Consider the following 14,377-nt stretch of genomic DNA (forward strand, 5'->3'; position numbering starts at 1 on the left):
AATGATTTTTCATGATAAGCAGCCAGCATCTGCGATTATTTCCAAAGGCAGTGAACAGGTTCAAAGTCTTACATTATTGGACTTTAATTAGGAGTCAAGTTTGCATACATTTTAAATGTTAATCAATGTTCAGTGAGCCAGTGAACTCAGATAGGTCACCCACAACCTACTCTCTCCAGAAAGAACATATACTCTTTTCCTTTTTGTTGAGATGTAAAGTACCATGGTGCAAGAGCACAAGATCCTATTTCTCAAAAGAAAATGGCAAAGGACAAGTAGAGTTCAGGATGATGACTCAGAATCTTGGGATCTGCGAATCTCACTACTCAGCTGAATTCTTAAAACATTCCTCCCTACTCCCATAAATGTGGAACAACATATATTGCCTATAAATTTCATTCATTTTGAAGACTCTTTGGGAAGCTCTAAACATAACCTGAGGCACAGAGGTAAATGCAGAAGCAGAGTTTAATATTTCTGGCCTAAAATTAGTCTGAACTGGATTTGAGCAGGTCCTCCGAATACGGAACTCTAAACCTACTTCCTGGCAAAATGAGAAAACAGAAGACTAATACAACAATTATATTTCCTTGGATAAAATTGCTCATTATTATACAATTATGTTTGTCTTATTTTTCTGGTATTAAAATGTCCTTTCTTTTATAAAATTAGTTCTTAGATAGTCATGTGTGTTTGTTTTTATTTATTTATTTTTTTGCGGTATGCGGGTCTCTCACTGTTGTGGCCTCTCCCATTGCGGAGCACAGGCTCTGGACACGCAGGCTCAGCGGCCATGGCTCACGGGCCCAGCCGCTCCGCGGCATGTGGGATCTTCCCGGACCGGGGCATGAACCCGTGTCCCCTGCATCGGCAAGCAGACTCCCAACCACTGGGCCACCAGGGAAGCCCTGTTTGTTTTTAAATAAGTCCTTACTTGGTAACATTTAAAAGTTGATGGGTCTCCTAAGTTTAGGAAAAACACAAATCCCTGGCAGATGGATGAAATTCACAAATCTGGGGAATGCTGAGGCAAGAAACCATACTGTACAGGTCTGCAAAAGACCAACACCCTGGCTTTGACTCTGTTGTTTCGTCATCTCTCTTTACTGTCCAAGACAATGTTTAAAAGTCAATATTTCTCCACTTCCTGTCTCTCCTTTTAATGAGAAAGGACAAACACTTGAAAACAAAAATGTACGCAAGGTGCTTGAGACAGAAATTATTTCCTCAAAGTGCTTTAATCATGCTGTTGAAAACCACATCCTCCCATAGCCTAATCACATAAATCACAGTAAAAGGTTAAAGATGAAGTTCAGCAGTGCCAAATTGCCTGCAATGGTTTCTCAGAAATGGATTACTTTCTGAGTAAGGTGAAGTCATTCTGCTACCCACTGGTATGCTTAGGTGGTCTCTGGCTTGTAACTTCACATCCAGATCATGAGCACGGATGTCTGGTTTGAAGGACTGCTTGTTTAATTTCTTATCAACATTTGACTCAAACCTAGACATTGGGCAGAACTTCCATGAAGTTCAGGACTTCCACACCGCCAGCACCAGGGGGCAGCAGCCAGGCTTCATAAGAGGATAATGATAGTAATACAATCTAAATGCATTACCTGTACCTTGATAAACTCTTAAATACCATCTAAAGCATTTATTCCATTATTATTCAGGGTTCCCAGACACTAAGCATTGTGAACAGAATAATTCCTCAGAAATGCAATTTAGTTATTGAATAAATGTAGGAAGTTATGGAGTATATTGCAATGATTCTTAAATAACTTCAGAAGGATGGTAAAATAGAAAGAGTCCTGGACTTGGGAATCAGGTGACCAAGGGCCTATTTTTCCTTTGGTGTAAGCTTAGAGTTACCTAATTCTCCTGAGCCTCACTTTCTTCATCAATGAAATATGTGTTTGGTCTGAAAAGACCCTTTTATTTCTGTTCATTAAGCATTTATTTTGTTCTAAGTACTATGCATGGTGCATCACAAATAGTATCTCATTTAATCCCCTATAATAACTCTATGAGATGAGTACTGTTATTAGCCCCCCTCTTGTCCAAGGTCCCTTACGTGATCTCACTCCATTCTTCCCCAAACAAAATACACTGAAGCTGCTTTGGGTAAACGCAACTGCTATTTCCCCAAAGCTCATCTACAGCTTCTGTGTGTTAAACAGTTTTGTTTTTCTGGTTTTACTTCCATTTTTGTGCTCCTCTTTGGTTAATTGATTGGTTTCCCTTTCAGTGGCATTGCAATTTGCATCTCAGCTCCTTACAATCATAAGAGTAAATTAGCTACCACTTATTAAGCACCAATCAAATGGCATATGCTTTCCAAATATTTTCTCTTATCCTAACAACGACCCATTGCCCCATTTTACAAGTCAAGATATAGTCTCAGAGATGTTTAATAGGCTGCCCAAGACCACACAGCAAGGCGTTCTCTCTCTCCTTTTTTTTTTTGAAGTATACTTGACTTAAAATGATTCAAGTGTACAGCAAAGTGATTCACTTACACATATATATAGTTTTTCAGATTCTTTTCTATTATAGGTTATTACAAGATATTAAATATAGTTCCCTGTGCTATACAGTAGGTCCTTGTTGTTTATTTATTTTATACATAGTAGTGTGTATCTGTTAACCACAAATTCCTAATTTATCCCTCCCCTTCTCTGTCTCCTTTGCTAACCATAAGTTTGTATTCTATGTCTGTGTAACTCTCTCTCTCGACTAGTCTATCTTTTATTCCCCACTAAGCCCTATAACCTATGACACAGCTCTTTCAGAAAGCATGTTGACGTCTACATACTTTCCTTCTATACAAGGATCACTCATTTCAGGGAAGGAAACTGTAAATTAGTTTGCACAAATATTCAAATCAAAGCTGTTTGGATTTGATAAGAAAGCACATGTTTAGAAAAGAAAGAAGGCTAGTGTTTTCACACTCTGTTCCTTAGATTGTATATGACCAATGATCTGCTGTTTAGCAAAAGGAAGACAACAGAGCAGTTGCTACTCTGTGAAGAGCAAACCTAAGTTATCAAAATTTGTTTTTAAAATCTTCCCATTTAATATGAATTGAAAAATGAGAATTATGTTGACAAAAACTTTCAGTTAATGACTGATGCATCATACTCCTGTGATTTTAAACAATGATTTCTTTGTGGCTTTGAGCAAAGAGCTTCTTCATCTATGCTACACTTCAAATGGTACCCCAAATTCCAGCTAATTTATTACATTTTTATTACAAATCAGGACATGGAGTGAAAACTATATAAATCAATCCATCTATTTGTCTAAGATTAGTTGTAGAAATTCAAATCTGAATATGTTTCACATAGCTTAGATTTCACGCCTATACCTGACCCTACTACCAGAGTTTCCTTATTTATTTTGCATCATTATTCCTTATATATCCCACAGTCTCCTCTGTGACCAAGTATCCACCAATTCTTCAGGCTCTGGGTAACCTTTCCACATCAGAATCTTGTTTTCCTAAGGCATGTTTCATCGTCTCCATTTTGGAGAGAAAGCACAAAAAGCAGAGTTTCTTTAATTTCCTCCAAACTCTCTCACTCAACAGGCAATGAAGATTCAAACCGTAGGATTCAGCAATCCTACTACTGGGTATATATCCAAAGGCAATGAAAGAGATATCTGCACTCCCACGTTCATTGCAGTATTATTCACAACAGCCAAGTTACAGAAACAACCTAAGTATCCATCAGTGGATGAAAGGATAAAAAAGATGTGGTATATGTATGCAATGGAGTATTATTCAGCCATGAGAAAGAAGGAAATCCTGTTGTTTGAGACAACATGGATGGAAATTGAGGACATTATGCTAAGTGAAGTAAGCCAGACAAAGAAGGACAAATACTGCATGGTATCACTTATATGTGGACTCTAAATAAAAAGTCAAACGCATGGGAAACACAGTAGAAAAGTGGTTGCTGGGGGCTGGGGAGTGGGGGAAATAGGGAGAAGATGGTAAAAGTGTACAGACTTTCAGCTATAAGATGAATAAGCTCTGAGGAGCTAATGTATAACATGGTGACTCTAGTTAATAACACTGTATTGTATAATTGAAATTTGCTGAAAGTAAAACTTAAAGTGTTCTCACATACACACAATAAAAGATAAGTATATGAGGTGATGGATGTGTTAATTAACTAGATGGGAAGAAATCTTTCACAATGTATATGTATATCATACCACATGATGTACACTTTAAATATCTTAAAATTTTATTTGTTAATTATACCCCAAGAAAGCTGAACAAACACCTGCTATATGTGAACTACCACATGAGGAATTATAAATGATGTTAAGATTTTAAAAAGATAGAATGTTGTACTCAAGGGGCTTAGAATCTACCAGCCAATCTGACTAGATGATCTAGTTTCTAACTGACCTACAGTTCTCCTACAGAGAGGAAATTAATCACATTATTCTAAAAAGGGATCCTTCATTTTACAAAAAGATTCACTGCACATTTCCTAATGTACAGTAGGACATTTAAAATATGAGTAGATGGGACTTCCATGGTGGTCCACCGGTTAAGAATCCACCTTCCAATATAGGAGATACGAGTTCAATCCCTGGTCGGGGAACTAAGATTCCACATGCCACAGGGCAACTAAGCCCATGCGCCACAACTACTGGGTCTGCGTGCCATAACTAGAGAGCCCACTTGCCGCAACTACAGAGCCCACATGCTCTGCAACCCGTGTGCCACAACTACAGAGCCCATGCACTCTGGAGCCCGTGTGCCACAACGAGAGACACTGCAACTACTGAGCCCATGTGCTCTGAGCCCATGTGTGCACCACAGATACAGAGAAGCCCGCACGCCACAACTAAGACCCACACAGCCAAAAAATAAATAAATATTTTTTTTAAATAAAATAAAATATGACTAGATGTCCATACAGCTTTTGGGAGAACATATTTGTGACTTTCACAACACTGGAAACAGATGAGTAGTGTTTTTCTGTTTTCCAACAGTAGGAGTTAATTTTTTATGGCATAAATTCTTAAATGTTATTGGTTTTTAGGCAAAAAGTGACCCTGAAAACAGGCAATTTATTTATTGTGAACTTTTGCCAAATAGTATCAAGAATGATAGCTACTTTTCCTTTTCCCAAAGTCTCTCTCTTTGTAATATGCTTCTTCAATATGTGTTAAAATGTGCATTTGTTTTATAGACTATCAATTTAATGTGACCATAACCATATAAGCTGTAAAAACTACAAAACTGTTATCATAATCAATATGATATCAAGAAACAAAAATGAGATCTAATTATACTTTACTGTAGTCATATATCCCCTTAGTAACATTCATAGGAGGAGCTTCAAGGTAGCGGAAGAATAAGACGCAGAGATCACCTTCCTTCCCACAAATACATCAGAAATACATATACATGTGGAACAACTCCTACAGAACACCTACGGAACGCTGGCACTCAGACCTCCCAAAAGGCAAGAAACTCCCCACGTACCTGGGTAGGGCAAAAGAAAAAAGAAAAAACAGAGACAAAAGAATAGGGACAGGACCTGCACCAGTGGGAGGGAGCTGTGAAGGAGGAAACGTTTCCACACACTAGAGGCCCCTTCGCGGGCGCAGACTGCAGGTGGCGGAGTCGGGGAGCTTCGGAGCCACGAGGAGAAGCTTCGGAGCCACGGATGAGAGCACAGCAACAGGGTTGCGGAGGGCAAAGCAGAGAGATTCCCACACAGAGGATCGGTGCCGACCAGCACTCACCAGACCGAGGCTTGACTGCTCACCTGCCGGGGCGGACGGGGCTGGGAGCTGAGGCTCAGCTTTGGTTGGAGAGCAGGAAGAGGACTGGGGGGTGGCGGCGTGAACACAGCCTGAAGGGGGTTACTGCGCCACGGCTAGCCGGGAGGGAGTCCGGGGAAAAGTCTGGACCCGCCGAAGAGGCAAGGGGCTTTTTCTTACCTCTTTGTTTTCTGGTGCGCGAGAAGAGGGGATTAAAAGCGCTGCTTAAAGGAGCTTCAGAGACGGGCGCGAGCCGCGCGGACCCCAGAGACGGGCATGAGACGCTAAGGCTGCTGCTGCCGCCACCAAGAAGCCTGTGTGCGAGCACAGGTCACTCTCCACACCCCCCTTCCGGGGAGCCTGTGCAGCCCGCCACTGCCAGGGTCCCGGGATCCAGGAACAACTCTCCCGGGAGAACGCACGTAGCGCCTCAGGCTGGTGCAACGTTACGCCGGCCTCTGCCGCCGCAGGCTCAACCCTCACTCCTTGCCCCGCCCCCCCACCCCCCGGCCCGGCCAGAGTGAGCCAGTCACCGAAGCAGCTGCTCCTTTAACCCCGTCCTGTCTGAGCTAAGAACAGATGCCCTCCCGCGACCTACACGCACAGGCGGGGCCAAATCCAAAGCTGAGCCCCTGGGAGCTGTGAGAACAAAGAAGAGAAAGGGAAATCTCTCCCAGCAGCCTCAGAAGCAGCGGATTAAAGCTCCATAATCAACTTGATGTACCCTGCATCTGTGGAATACATGAATAGACAATGAATCATCCCAAATTAAGGAGGTGGACTTTGAGAGCAAGATTTATGAGTTTTTCCCCTTTTCCTTTTTTTGTGAGTGTGTATGTGTATGCTTCTATGTGAGATTTTGTCTGTATACCTTTGCTTCCACCATTTGTCCTAGGGTGCTGTCTGTCCATTTTTTTTTTTTTTTAAGTATAGTTTTTAGCGCTTGTTATCATTGGTGGATTTGTTTTTTGATTTGGTTGCTCTCTTCTTTATTTTGTTCTTTCTTTTTTTATTACTTTTTAAATTTTTCAAATTTTAAATAATTACTTTTTATTTCAATAATTTTATTTAATTTATTTTTTCTTTCTTTTTTTCTCCCTTTTCTTCTGAGCCATGTGGCTGACAGAATCTTGGTGCTCCAGTGAGGTATCAGGCCTGTACCTCTGAGGTGGGAGAGCCGAGTTCAGGACATTGGTCCACCAGAGACCTCCCAGCTCCATGTAATATCAAACAGTGAAAATCTCCCAGAGATCTCCATATCAGTGCCAAGACCCAGCTTCACTCAATGACCAGCAAGCTACAGTGCTGGACACCCTATACCAAACAACTAGCAAGACAGGAACACACCACCACCCATTAGCAGAGAGGCTACCTAAAATCATAATAAGGTCACAGACACCCCAAAACACACCACTGGACACGGTCCTGCCCACCAGAAAGACAAGATCCAGCCCCACCCACCAGAATACAGGCATCAGTCCCCTCCACCAGGAAGCCTACACAACCCACTGAACCAACATTAGCCACTGGGGACAGACACCAAAAACAACGGGAACTACGAACCTGCAGTCTGTGAAAAGGAGACCCCAAACACAGTAAGTTAAGCAAAATGAGAAGACAGAAAAACACACAGCAGATGAAGGAGCAAGGTAAAAACCCACCAGACCTAACAAATGAAGAGGAAATAGGCAGTCTACCTGAAAAAGAATTCAGAATAATGATAGTAAAGATGATCCAAAATCTTGGCAATAGAATAGAGAAAATACAAGAAATGTTTAAAAATGACCTAGAAGAACTAAAGGGCAAACAAACAATAATGAACAACACAATAAATGAAATCGGAATCAATAGAATAACTGAGGCAGAAGAACAGATAAGTGACCTGGAAGATAAAATAGTGGGAAAAACTCCTGCAGAGCAGAATAAAGAAAAAAGAATGAAAAGAATTGAGGACAGTCTCAGAGACCTCTGGGACAACATTAAATACACCAACATTCAAATCATACGGGTCCCAGAAGAAGAAGAGAAAAAGAAAAGGACTGAAAAAATATTTGAAGAGATTATAGTTGAAAATTTCCCTAATATGGGAAAGGAAATACTTACTCAAGTCCAGGAAGCACAGAGAGTCCCATACAGGATAAATCCAAGGAGAAACACACCAAGACACATATTAATCAAACTGTCAAAAATTAAATACAAACTAAAAATACTGACAGCAGCAAGGGAAAAACAACAAATAACATACAAGAGAATCCCCATAAGGTTAACAGCTGATCTTTCACAGAAACTCTGGAAGCCAGAAGGGAGTGGCAGGACATATTTAAAGTGATGAAAGGGAAAAACCTACAACCAAGATTACTCTACCCAGCAAGGATCTCATTCAGATTCGATGGAGAAATTAAAACCTTTACAGACAAGCAAAAGCTAAGAGAATTCAGCACCATCAAACCAGCTTTACAACAAATGCTAAAGGAACTTCTCTAGGCAGAAAACACAAAAGAAGGAACGGAACTACAATAACAAACCCCAAACAATTAAGAAAATGGTAATAGGAACATACATATCGATAATTACCTTAAATGTAAATGGATTAAGTGCTCCAAACAAAAGACATAGACTGGCTGAATGGAAACAAAAACAAGACCCGTATATATGCTGTCTACAAGAGACCTAGGGACACATACAGACTGAAAGTGAGGGGATGGAAAAAGATATTCCATGCAAATGGAAATCAAAAGAAAGCTGGAGTACCAGTACTCATATTGGACAAAACAGACTTTAAAACAAAGACTATTACAAGAGACAAAGAAGGACACCACAGAACGATCAAGGGATCAATCCAAGAAGATATCACAATTGGAAATATTTATACACCCAACATAGGAGCATCTCAGTACATAAGGCAAATGCTAACAGCCATAAAAGGGGAAATCAACAGTAACACAATCATAGTAGGGGTCTTTAACACCCCACTTTCACCAAAGGACAGATCATCCAAAATGAAAATACATAAATAAACACAAGCTTTAAATGATACATTAAACAGGATGGACTTAATTGATATTTATAGGACCTTCCCTCCAAAAACAACGAGATACGCTTTCTTCACAAGTGCTCATGGAATATTCTCCAGGATACACAGTGAAGTAAGTCAGAAAGAGGAAAACAAATACTGTATGCTAACACATATATACGGAATCTAAAAAAAAAAAAAAAAATGGTCATGAAGAACCTAGGGGCAGGATGGGAATAAAGACACAGACCTACTAGAGAATGGACTTGAGGATACGGGGAGGGGGAAGGGTAAGCTGGGCCAAAGTGAGAGAGTGGCATTGACTTTTATACACTACCAAATGTAAAACCAATAGCTAGTGGGAAGCAGCTGCATAGCACAGAGAGATCAGCTTGGTGCTTTGTGACCACCTAGATGGGTGGGATAGTGAGAGTGGGAGGGAGGGAGATGCAAGAGGTAAGAGATATGGGGATATATGTATATGTATAGCTGATTCACTTTGTTATAAAGCAGAAACTAACACACCATTGTAAAGCAATTATACTCCAATAAAGGTGTTAAAAAAAAGAATTAATTAGTAAAAATTCCATGGGGATTTTATATTTAAAGAGAGTGTATTTAGCAATACTAAACTGAAAATACAATCAAACAAGAAATAATAAAAAATTTCAATTTGTAACTAAAAGAAAATAATAACATTCATAAGTTACCAGTTACATAATTAAATGCCAGAGGTGTTATCAAAGATACATTTTAAGGTCTAATTAACTGATAATAAGTATGGTTCAATGCTAAGTCTACATGATAATTAGTGAGACATTAGAAGAGAAAGTCTGCTAATCTGAAAATTATGAAGCTATTTCTTACCTGTTGCAGCATGGTTGGAATTCTGCCTGCAAAGGAATGGCCTCAGGTTCTCAGGTTGGACTCAGAAAGAAAAGATGTGGTTTTACATGCTGCTGGAATAAAGTATTCTTCATTGCTCCTGTGCTCTTTTCTTTTTTAAATTTTTAAATTTTTAATTGTAGTAAAATACATATAACAAAATTTACAATCTTTATTTTATTTTATTTTATTTCGGTACGCGGGCCTCTCACTGTTGTGGCCTCTCCCGTTGCGAGCACAGGCTCCGGACGCACAGGCTCAGCGGCCATGGCTCACGGGCCCAGCCGCTCCGCGGCATGTGGGATCTTCCCGGACCGGGGCACGAACCCATGTCCCCTGCATCGGCAGGCGGACTCTCAACCACTGCGCCACCAGGGAAGCCCACCATCTTTATTTTTAAATGTATAGTTCAGTAGTGTTAAAAATATATTCATACTGTTGTGCAACCAATCTCCAGAAGTTCTTCACCTTGCAAAACTGAAACTGTACTCATTAAACAACTCTGCATTCCCCCCGCCCCGCACGCCCCAGCCTCTGGCAAACCATTGTACTTTCTATCTCTATGAGTTTGACTACTCTAGGTAGTCTATAAATCCCTCATTTAAGTGGGATCATACAGTATTTGCCTTTTGTGACTAGCTTATTTCACTTAGCATAATGTCCTCAAGGTTCATCCATGTTATAATCTGTGTCAAAATTTTCTTCCTTTTTAAGGATGAATAATGTTCTATTGTATGTATATACCATATTTTGTTTATCCATTCATCTGTGGATAGACATTTGTGTTGCTTCCACCTTTGGCTATTGTGAATAATGCTGCTGTGAACATGGGTGTACAACTGGACTCTTCTCTTGATTTGATACAAACAGACACATTTTTCTGGTCCAAAAATTTGACCCTAACTTCAACCTCCAGTTGCCCCAGTTGCAGTGGCAATGCATCCCCCCTGCGACGGGTGAACCAGCCTTTTCCTTGAGATTGGTATGCTTTTTCCTAGGAGGGAATTTGGAAAAGATCTAATATTTATTATGCCCAGTATGTGTCAGTCTCTGTGAATGGTGCTTTTATCTTCTATTCCTAATAAACCTTTGAAGTAGATATTAATCTCTTTATTTTACAAATGAGGATCCTCAGGCTAAGAGTTTAACAATTTTCCCAAGATGTCAAAGTAGTGTCAGAAAGAAAATATTTTCCACTATCCTCTTAGGTGATTGTACGGAGGGCTGCAAATTAAACTAACAAAAGCTTGATTAACAGAAGACACACAATTTTTATTAATGTTTACATGCACAGAAGTTCACAGAAAAGAAGTGAAACTCAAAGAAGAGGTTAGTCTCTGGGGTTTGTATAATATTTTAACAAAGGAAAGGCAGTATATTTCTTAGCAACTAGGAGATATATGGGGGAACTAATGGAAAATAAGGGTTATTTTAGTAAAGTCTGTTTATGCACACTTGTCTCAGTGTTGACTCTCCATCTCTGGTAATAAGAGAGTCCTTCTCTTCCTGGTAGAGGAGGACACTTTCACAAAGGGACATTTATGACCTGCCTTTTAGGCAGTTAACAAGAGGGCAGAGATTCTTCCTGCATCTGTTGATCCTCCATTGCCTTCAACTCAAAATAATGCTATGCCAAAGTGGTATATTTGGGGGTGGCATATCCTGATCCCCTTCAGTAGTAAAAAGTGAAATGAAATGAAATTCCAAGTCTTTTGGGCTCTATAACCCATGTACTTTCCCCACTACATTGATAATTAATAGGAACAACTCTTCCCACTTACATTCACAGAAATAAATCATACCATTTCGGGGGGGGGATCATTTCACTTGTCAAATGTTTCTTCATTTCATCTGCACTGTCACTCCTATCCCCTCAGTCACCCGCTGTTATGTGTCTAGCCCTATCCTAGGCACAATGGGATACTGAGGGATAAGATGAGGTTATACTTATAAGAAACTCACAGCCTAGCTGGGAGAAAGCATGAAAGACTTTCAAGGGAGTGAGTCTCTACAGACACATTAGGGTGTCAATCAGGGCAGATGAATTCTGATCCAGTGCCGTCCACCGTGCATCCTCTGCAGGACAATTCACCTCTCAGTCTTAATATGAATCTGGAATATGAGGGTATTGGATTGAAATTCCTTTAGACCCTAAATTTCTGATATGTCATTGCATATATACAAACAGGTGTATATTACACGTGGCTGGAGGCAACTTGCTTAAGCCCTCAATGTCTTTGTGTCCTTATTTGTAAAATGGAAGGTTGGATACGTGCCTTGCAAGATCTGGAGGAAATTAAAAGCAATACTTCCAAAAGACAGTCAGGAATACTCTTTGGTACAATAAATGGTAGCTAGAATTACTATAGATCTTCAGGTAGATTTATCAAATCAACAACTTTGCAGGATAAAGACAGTGATATAGCAATGGGCTTCAGGTGACGTATGGGAACTTTTGTTTCCCCTGGAAGCAAAATAACCCTATTAAATATAACTTGGTTTACCATTCTTTCTCTTTTTGTGAGAATTAGTGAGCACTCTTCAAATTCTATTTTCCACCTGAGAGGAAAACATCCAAAGATTTCATAGAAGCCCCATGGGTAGGAGCGGTGACAGAGTTTTATCCAATCACAGAGTGGAAAGGAACCTTGAAATCATAGAATTCCATGATTCCTCAACCCTAGCTGGTCATCAAATCATCCAGAGTACTTATTAAAAATATGGATTCGTAGCCCAGCACCCAGAAGGATTCTGATTCAGTAGGTATAGCTGTGGTGGGTAGCTCTCCAACTATACCGGGACTCTGATCCCTCCACCTATGACCCATTTTACATCTGGCTTCAACCTCATGCCAGGCTACTAAAGAGTAGTTTTCTAAGCAATTCCACTTCTAGGTATATACCCCAAAAGAAATGAAACCAATCACTTGAACAGGTATTTATGCCTCCAGATTCACAGCAGCATTATTCACAATAGCCAAAAAGGGGAAGCAACGCAAGTGTCTATCGACAGAGGAGTGAATAAACAAAATGTGGTAAATACATACAATGGGGTATTATTCAGCCTTAAAAAGGAAAGACATTCTGACACGTTATAACATGGATGAACCTTGAGGACATTATGCAAAGTGAAATAAGCCAGTGGCAAAAGGACAAATATTGTCAGTTACACTTAGACGAGGTATCTAGAGAAGTCAGACTCACAGGAACAGAAGGTAGAATGGTGATGGTAGCTGCCAGAGGCTGGGAGGAGCGGGATGGAGTTTCAGGTGGGGAAGGTGAAAACGTTCTGGAGATAGATGGTGGTGACGGCTGCATAACAACGTGAATGTACTTAATGCCAATAAACTGTACACCTGAAAAATGGTTAAGGTGGTAAATTTTATGTTCTATCTATTTTACCACAAAAAATAAAAATAAACTAGAGTGGTAAAAAAAAAAATGTTTTCTGGCTGGGGGAAGGGAGAGATTTATTTTGAGCCTCTGCCATAAATCAGGTTCCCTTGTTAGCACTGGGGAGATGGTTCCGTTTCTCAAAGAACCCATGTACCTCTAGAGAGAGGAACTGGATTGTTTCAATGAATTGGACCTACAGTGGAAAACTTCTCTGATAGCAGCCTGTGGAGTCAGAAAAGGGAGCCATCAACTCGTCCAGGGAAGGATGGGGTGGTGAGGGACAGTTGAAGGCTTCTCAAGAAAATAACACAGATGCTGAGTCTCCTCCGTAGCTCCAGCTCTGCTCTTACTCGCCTCCCCAGCACCTTCAGAACCAGCAGTTGCATCCTCCTCTACTCCAGCCACTGCCCCATCTCCTCTGTTTCCAGGTCCTTTGTCTCATGTCCTGAAGTCCCAGCTTGAACTTCACGAGCACCCGTTGATTAACATTTTACAGAGGGCTGAGAAATTCCTCCTCAGTCAGAGGTTAGGTCCTTTAGGAAAGTCTCTTATACCTACTATTCTGCAGCTGTTTTTGTTCTGCTTTGCTTTCTTATTATTACCATCCACATATCTATTGTAGGAATTTGTAAAAGCGGATAATAAAAAAGAAATGAAAAATAAAAGTCACCAATAATCCCGCCACCTACCTACCTCCGAATATACTAACATCCACACACCCCCCACACATTTTACATGAATGGGGTAACACTATACGTTATCATTTTTAACCTGCTTTACCCACTTCACTCTGTCTTATCTCAGGTGACAACCCCTCTAGATTTGTGGATGGGGAGAGCACTGAAACAAGATTCCAACATTCACCATCCCCCATGCAGACATGCAGTTCTCATGCCCAGGTTTTCTAAATGGCAGGATCCCTAGAGGGGTAAAGCAAGGTCTGCTGCTACATGGGGCCAGGAGCCTGAGGTTGAGGACAATGCAAGAAAAAGGAGTTTCCTGCACCTCCTGTCCTTCCAAAGCCCACTGCTCTCCCCAACTCTCCCAGCCATCCCTCCAAATACCACTCACTGAAACTTCAGCCCTTTGGACTACACCCGCCTTGCCAGGAACCAGGCAGCGTGCCACCCCAGCAGATGGGCCAGAGAATAGGTAGTTAATGTTGATTTCCTGGGACAGATAGGAGTATCAAGTGTAGATGCTGAAAACAGGACTCCTAGGTAAGAATTTATCCTTCAGCACTCAAATCATGACAGACAGAGTCAGAATTCTAGCCGAGGGAAAAATTCACTCC

Source organism: Globicephala melas, chromosome 6 (genome assembly GCF_963455315.2).
Source record: "Globicephala melas chromosome 6, mGloMel1.2, whole genome shotgun sequence".
Lineage (NCBI taxonomy): Eukaryota > Metazoa > Chordata > Mammalia > Artiodactyla > Delphinidae > Globicephala > Globicephala melas.